Genomic DNA, 6,154 nt, shown 5'->3' with positions numbered 1-6,154 from the left:
GTTTTGTCTTCTGATTTTACCTCTGCAACTTTTATGAGAGTCAAAAAAGTTCATTTATATCCTTGTTCTATGTAGCAGGCATTTGCAGAAAAGCACAGAAAGATGGGTGGGGAAAAATTTTTCTTACTGGTCCGTTGCCTCATATGGAAGTTCAGCAGTCAGCCCAACCCTTGTTGACATCTAACCATGGACTGCGTGAATGGTCTGCACAACCACTGAGAGATCAAAGGATGAAAAAAAGGGCAGATGAGCACCAGCTGCTGCTTTAAGTCTGTTCTAACTTGTGTTTGTTTTTTCTTCAGGAGCCCTGGTTAAGGGTAGCCCATTCCCACTCTTCAGGAGGGGTGTGAGGATTGTTTCCTTCAAAGCCCAACATGCTTTACCACTAAACTCATCAGATGCTGCTGAGGTCCTCTAGTCCCTGGCAGTTTCTTCATGCTGAAGAAAATACACAGGAGTGCCTTTTGATAAGTAAACATGGCAAGCAGAAATCACAGGAGTGTCAGAAATAGGATAGTAACATCTGCTCCAAAGTAGTGGTGGTTTCCTGACTTTCATGAAATAATGGTAAATAGATTGTGGCCACTGAATGGTGATTTGCCACTGATTTCAGTGTCATTAGGATTTAATCCAGTAAATTCCTGAAATCACACAATTTCAGTGGTATGTCCAGTTAGCACTGCGTCTTGTACCAAAACCAAAGTTAGTATCTCTTAAAAGACTGATACAATATCTGATTGTATCCATAAAGTTTTAGATCTGCCTATAAGGGACATTCAACCAGTGGGTTGAGTTAACAGATCATTTCTTCATATGTGAACAGAAGGGCAGTAGGAAGAATGGAAACTTCTCTTCTGTAATAGTGAGTCATGATATGGAAAAAGCTGGAAACCACTGGTTTACCAGGACATCTTGAATTATGCATTGTTGTGCTGTGTGCGCTAAAGGAATAGTGATAGTCACATCTTTTTTTGACCAGATGTTCTGCTCCTTCAGAGCAGAGATATGCTATGAATGTCAATGTTTGGTACTTCTGATGAAGGAGGATGAGAAGAAGGTGGAAAAAAGGACTGGAAGTTAAAAGCCAGGATATGGTGACTTGCTAAAGCAGATTGAGGGCTGTGTGTTTGTGCCCTTGCTGGAGACTTCAGCATTTCTTCATTTATAGAATCATAGAATTGTTTAGGTTGGAAAAGACCTTCAAGATCATTGAGTTCAACCATTAACCTAATGCTGGCAAGTCCACCACTAAACCATGTCCCTAAGCACCACATCTGCATGTCTTTCAAACACCTCACAAAATGATGGCTCAACTGCACCCCTGGGCAGCCTGTCCCAGTGCTTGACAACCCTTTTGGTGAAGAAATTTTTCCTAATACCTAATCTAAACCTCCTCTGGAACAACTTGAGCCCATTCTCTCTTGTCCTATCCCTGGTTACTTGGGTAAAGAGACCCAACACCCACCTTGACACAACCCCCTTTCAGGCGGTTGTAGAGAGTGATAAGGTCTCCCCTCAGCCTCCTTTCCTCCAGGCTAAACAACCCCAGTTCCCTCAGCTGCTCCTCATAGGACTTGTGCTCTAGACCCTTCACCAGCTTCATTGCCCTTCTCTGGACACACTCCAGCACCTCAATGTCTTTTTTGTAGTGAGGGGCCCAAAACTGAACACAGTCTTCAAGGTGCAGCCTCACCAGTGCCAAGTACAGGGGACGATCACTCCCCCAGTCCTGCTGGCCACGCTATTTCTGATATAAGCCAGGATGCTTTTGACCTTCTTGGCCACCTGGGCGCACTGCTGGATCATATTCATCCGGCTGTCGACCAACACCCCCAGGTCCTTCCACTGGGCAGCTTTCCAGCTGTTCTTCCCCAAGCGTTGCACGCACGGGGTTGTTGCGACCCAAGGGTAGGACCCGGCACTCAGCATTACTGAACCTCACACAACTGGCCTCGGCCCATTGATCCAGCCTGTCCAGATCCCTCTGTAGAGCCTTCCTACCCTCAAGCAGGTCAACACTCCTGCCTAACTTGGTGTTGTCTGCAAATTTACTGAGGGTGCACTCGATCCCCTTGTCCAGATCATTGAGAAAGATTAAACAGAACTGGCCCCAACACTGAGCCCTGGGGAACACCACTTGTGACCAGCTGCCAGCTGGATTTAGCTCCATTCACAGCTCTCTGGGCCTGGCCATCCAGACACTTTTTTACCCAGTGAAGAGTGCACCTGTACAAGCCATGAGCAGGCAGTTTCTCCAGGGGAATGCTGTGGGAAAGAGTGTCAAAGACTTTACTAAAGCCTAGGTAGACAATACCCACAGCCTTTCCCTCATCCATTAAGTGGGTTACCTTGTCATAGAAGGAGATCAGGTTTGTCAAGCAGGACCTGCCTTTCATAAATTCATGCTGACTGGGCCTGATCACCTGGTTGTGCTGTAGGTACTGCATGATGGCTCTCAAGATGATCTGCTCCATAACCTTGCCCAGCACCAAGGTCAGGCTCACAGGCCTGTAGTTCCCTGGATCCTCCTTCCAGCCCTTCTTGTAGATGGATGTCTGGTTTGCTCCAGTCGACTGGGACCTCCCCGTTTAGGCAGGACTGCTGATAAATGATGGGAAGTGTCTTGGTGAGCACTTCTGCCAGCTCCCTCAGTACCCTTGAGTGAATCCCATCCGGCCTCATGGACTTGTGTATGTCTAAGTGGTGTACCAGGTCACTAACCATTTCCCCTTGGAATATGGGGGCTACATTCTGCTCCCCATCCTCGTCTTCCAGCTCAAGGGGCTGGGTACCCTGAGAACATCCGCTCATACTATTAAAGACTGAGGCAAAGACATTAAGTATCTCAGACTTTTCCTCATTCTTTGTCAGTATGTTTCCCCCACTCCATTCAATAAAGGTTGGAGGTTCTCCTTAGCCCTCCTTTTGTTGCTTATGTATTTATAGAAATGTTTTTTATTGTCTTTTACAGCAGTAGCCAAGCTAAGATCTAGTTGGGCTTTGGCTCTTCTAATTTTCTCCCTGTATAACCTCACAACATCCTTGTAGTCCTCCTGAGTTGTCTGCCCCTTCTTCCAAAGGTGATAAACTCCTGTTTTTCTTGAGTTTCAGCCAAAGCTCTCTGTTCAGCCAGGCTGGTCTTCTTCCCACCCAGCTCATGTTTTGGCACATGCGGACAGCCTGCTCCTGTGCCTTTTAGATTTACTCCTTGATGAATGTCCAGGCTTCCTGGACTCCTTTACCCTTCAGGACTGCCTTCCAAGGGATTCTGTCAACCAGATATTAATTTAATTTAATCTGTTATTTATGTCACCACACTGAAGGGGCAGGAACTTCTGGCAGCGAAGGATTTGCCTTAACTGGTTTGCCTTTTTATCATTATTATTTGTGAAAGTGATATTATAAAGTGATTATTACTTAGAATGCTAGATTTAAGCAGGATTAGGAATTTGGTAGGTCTTTCTGACATGGGCAAGGATTTCTAGTTAATCCAGTTAGCCTCAGAAGCCAATACAGACTAGTGCTATCGTTTGTCTAAATGGGGCTTTTCTGCTAGCTGTCAGTGCTAGCATCAGCTCTCTGATCCTTGCGTTCCATGCCTTTACCTTTTTGTGTGTCAAAATCTCACTGAGATAGGAAAATTTATAGCAGGTAAATTTCTGAGGTGGGAAGAAAAGCAAGGTACGTAGGAAAAGGGGAACAGAGCAGCCAATCTAGTAAAGAAAAAACATGAACAAAAACCTTTTCTAGAGGGGGAATGGGGAATGCAGCCTGTTTCCAGCTTGGTCACTTTCCCGTATTGGGAGTTCATTCACATGAGTTCATCTCTGCAGTTTATGAAAGACAAAAAGAAACTGCACCAACCAGCATGAATTCATTCTCCCTTCTTGTGCTGGCAGTTTTTCATTCAGTGGAAAGGGTAGTAGTTTTGCTGAACCAAAGAATCCTTTCCCTGTAATGAAAACAGCTCATTGCTGTACTAATGGCAGGTATAGTCTCACTTTGGGAAGAAAAGGCAGAAATATTTGGACTGTGTCTTTGAATTACTACTGTTGTTTGTACAAGCTCTTGATTGTGCTGATGACAAATCTTCCTTTTAAAATAATTTAACTGGGTCAGTTTGAGATGTTAGTCCTTAACATAATTTTTTTCTTGTTGAAAGACGTACAAATAGTTGTCTCTAGTTTTTAAAAAGTTGAATTAGCTTTGCCCTAACTAGTTGTCAGAATGGCTGCATTAAACAGGGTCTGTTCACGTTTCTCTTCCTTCTGCCTTAGAACATTTCAAATGGTCAAAATACGAAGGTGGCATCCTAGTAGGTACAGTCGCCTTGACTGCGAGCTATAAATATGTTCCAACTTAATAATGAAAAGCCGAAGTGCCAGAGTTCATATTAAGCTTGAAACGAGTAGGTTTGAGTATGACAAGTTTTTATGGCATGGCTTGGATTTCCTGCAAGGGCAGGCGCACTGGTGGGAGATGTCCATTAGGGGTCCCTGAAGCTCCGCCACTGAAGGAGTCCGTGACCTGCCCTGTTGGATTAGCGATTGCTTCTCTCTGCTGCCTACTGAGTAAGCGTCTCTTTTGTCAAAACTCCTGCTTTTTCAAAGCAGCAGCTTAAAGTATAATAGCGGTGTATAGCTGTGGGCACTGAAAATATAGTCAAAGAAATGCACAAGTGTGTTGATGCAAGGAAGGAAGTATTGAGAGATTAAAAATAGACATTTATCTTTCTGTATGCAAAGTTGTGTTTGCTTAAGTATCTTTTCTGACAGAAGGGGTATTTTTAGCTAACTTCCAGTTGTTTGTATGATAGATGCAATTTGTTTAGTTGTACTTCTTGAGGACCCCCTTCGATGACTTATTCAAAAATCATTAAGTATCCAGATGGGCCTTCTTAATTTCCTAATAAATTAACCAAAATGTAAAAAAACCTCAGCGTGATTTATTACTTGTGTTGTTGTGAGGACTCATAATATCTTTTTTTATTCTTAGAATTGCCCCTATAATCTGTTTTTTGTACCATTATTTGATTTAGGTGGTCTTGAGTGTAATTATTTTTCCTTCTAACTCTGGCCAAAATATACATAAACTGTCTCTGATTAAGGGTATTCTTCATTAAAATTGTAAAGGTCAGATTTTCATTTTAATTCTAAGTACTTCAGAGGTCCAATTCTATACATTATTATTCAATGCTGTTCTATCACAGAGTATTACAGGGTCAGTGCTATTAAAACAGGATTTTTGTCAGTCTGGATAAGTGCCAGCCCTTGCAAAAGAATCCTTTCTGTAGATCCTAACAGATAGTTATGAAACATTTAGGTTTTATTTTATTTATAATTTTAAATTTTTATTTCCTGAAGATGATGTTGGTCTCTTAGAAAGAAAGAATCCTGTTTGGTGTTGGCTATGATTTTTGTTGAGGGAATTAAGATGCTTTTTTAGATTAAAATTGTTGTTTTCCTCTAACCCAGAGTTCCTTATCATGTTCTCTAAAGCCCTCTCATGTTGCATTTAAGGGTTATAAAATCTACCATGTGTACCTCAGTGTGTTAGTATACACAATCCTACAGCCACCTTCCCTAGCTGGCATAAAATCGTGGTCTCTAAAAGCTGGTTAGTAGTGAATAAAGCAGTCAGTTTTCTTTCTTAGGGACAGTGATGCCCATTCACAGGAGCTGTGTAAACACAGGCTGTATGGAATTGTCCAAGCTTGCGTGAAAAGCGGGAGGGAAGGCAGCAGGGCAACCAAAATGACAAATTATGGAATTGCTTACTTATTCTACAGGCTTCTGATTATAGTCACTTCTCCTTGGAGGATACTGCAGCTGCCCTTGGGGTTTCTAGTGGCATGTCAGGAGGAAGACAAAATCCAAAGAGCTCTGATAACCACTGAGAGAAAGAGGAGACCGAAACATCCATATGCAGCCAGTGATGACCTCTGCATAAGGGCATGGCTTGCTTTGCTCCCATGCAGTTTTGATTTTCAAGAACAGAGAAGTGGAAGGGGCTGCTCAGGCCTCGTTAACTTAATCCCCCATGATTATAGGCAAACATAAAATAGAGGCTTTTTCCCCACTGCTATCCTACAATAGACAAGGATTAAAAGAAAATAGAGTTTTTCCCCTGCTGGGTAGGAAATCTTGATGGTAAA

The sequence above is a fragment of the Strix uralensis genome, chromosome 1 (assembly GCF_047716275.1).
Source record: "Strix uralensis isolate ZFMK-TIS-50842 chromosome 1, bStrUra1, whole genome shotgun sequence".
Classification (NCBI taxonomy): Eukaryota; Metazoa; Chordata; class Aves; order Strigiformes; family Strigidae; genus Strix; species Strix uralensis.
This window is presented reverse-complemented; position numbering follows the sequence as displayed.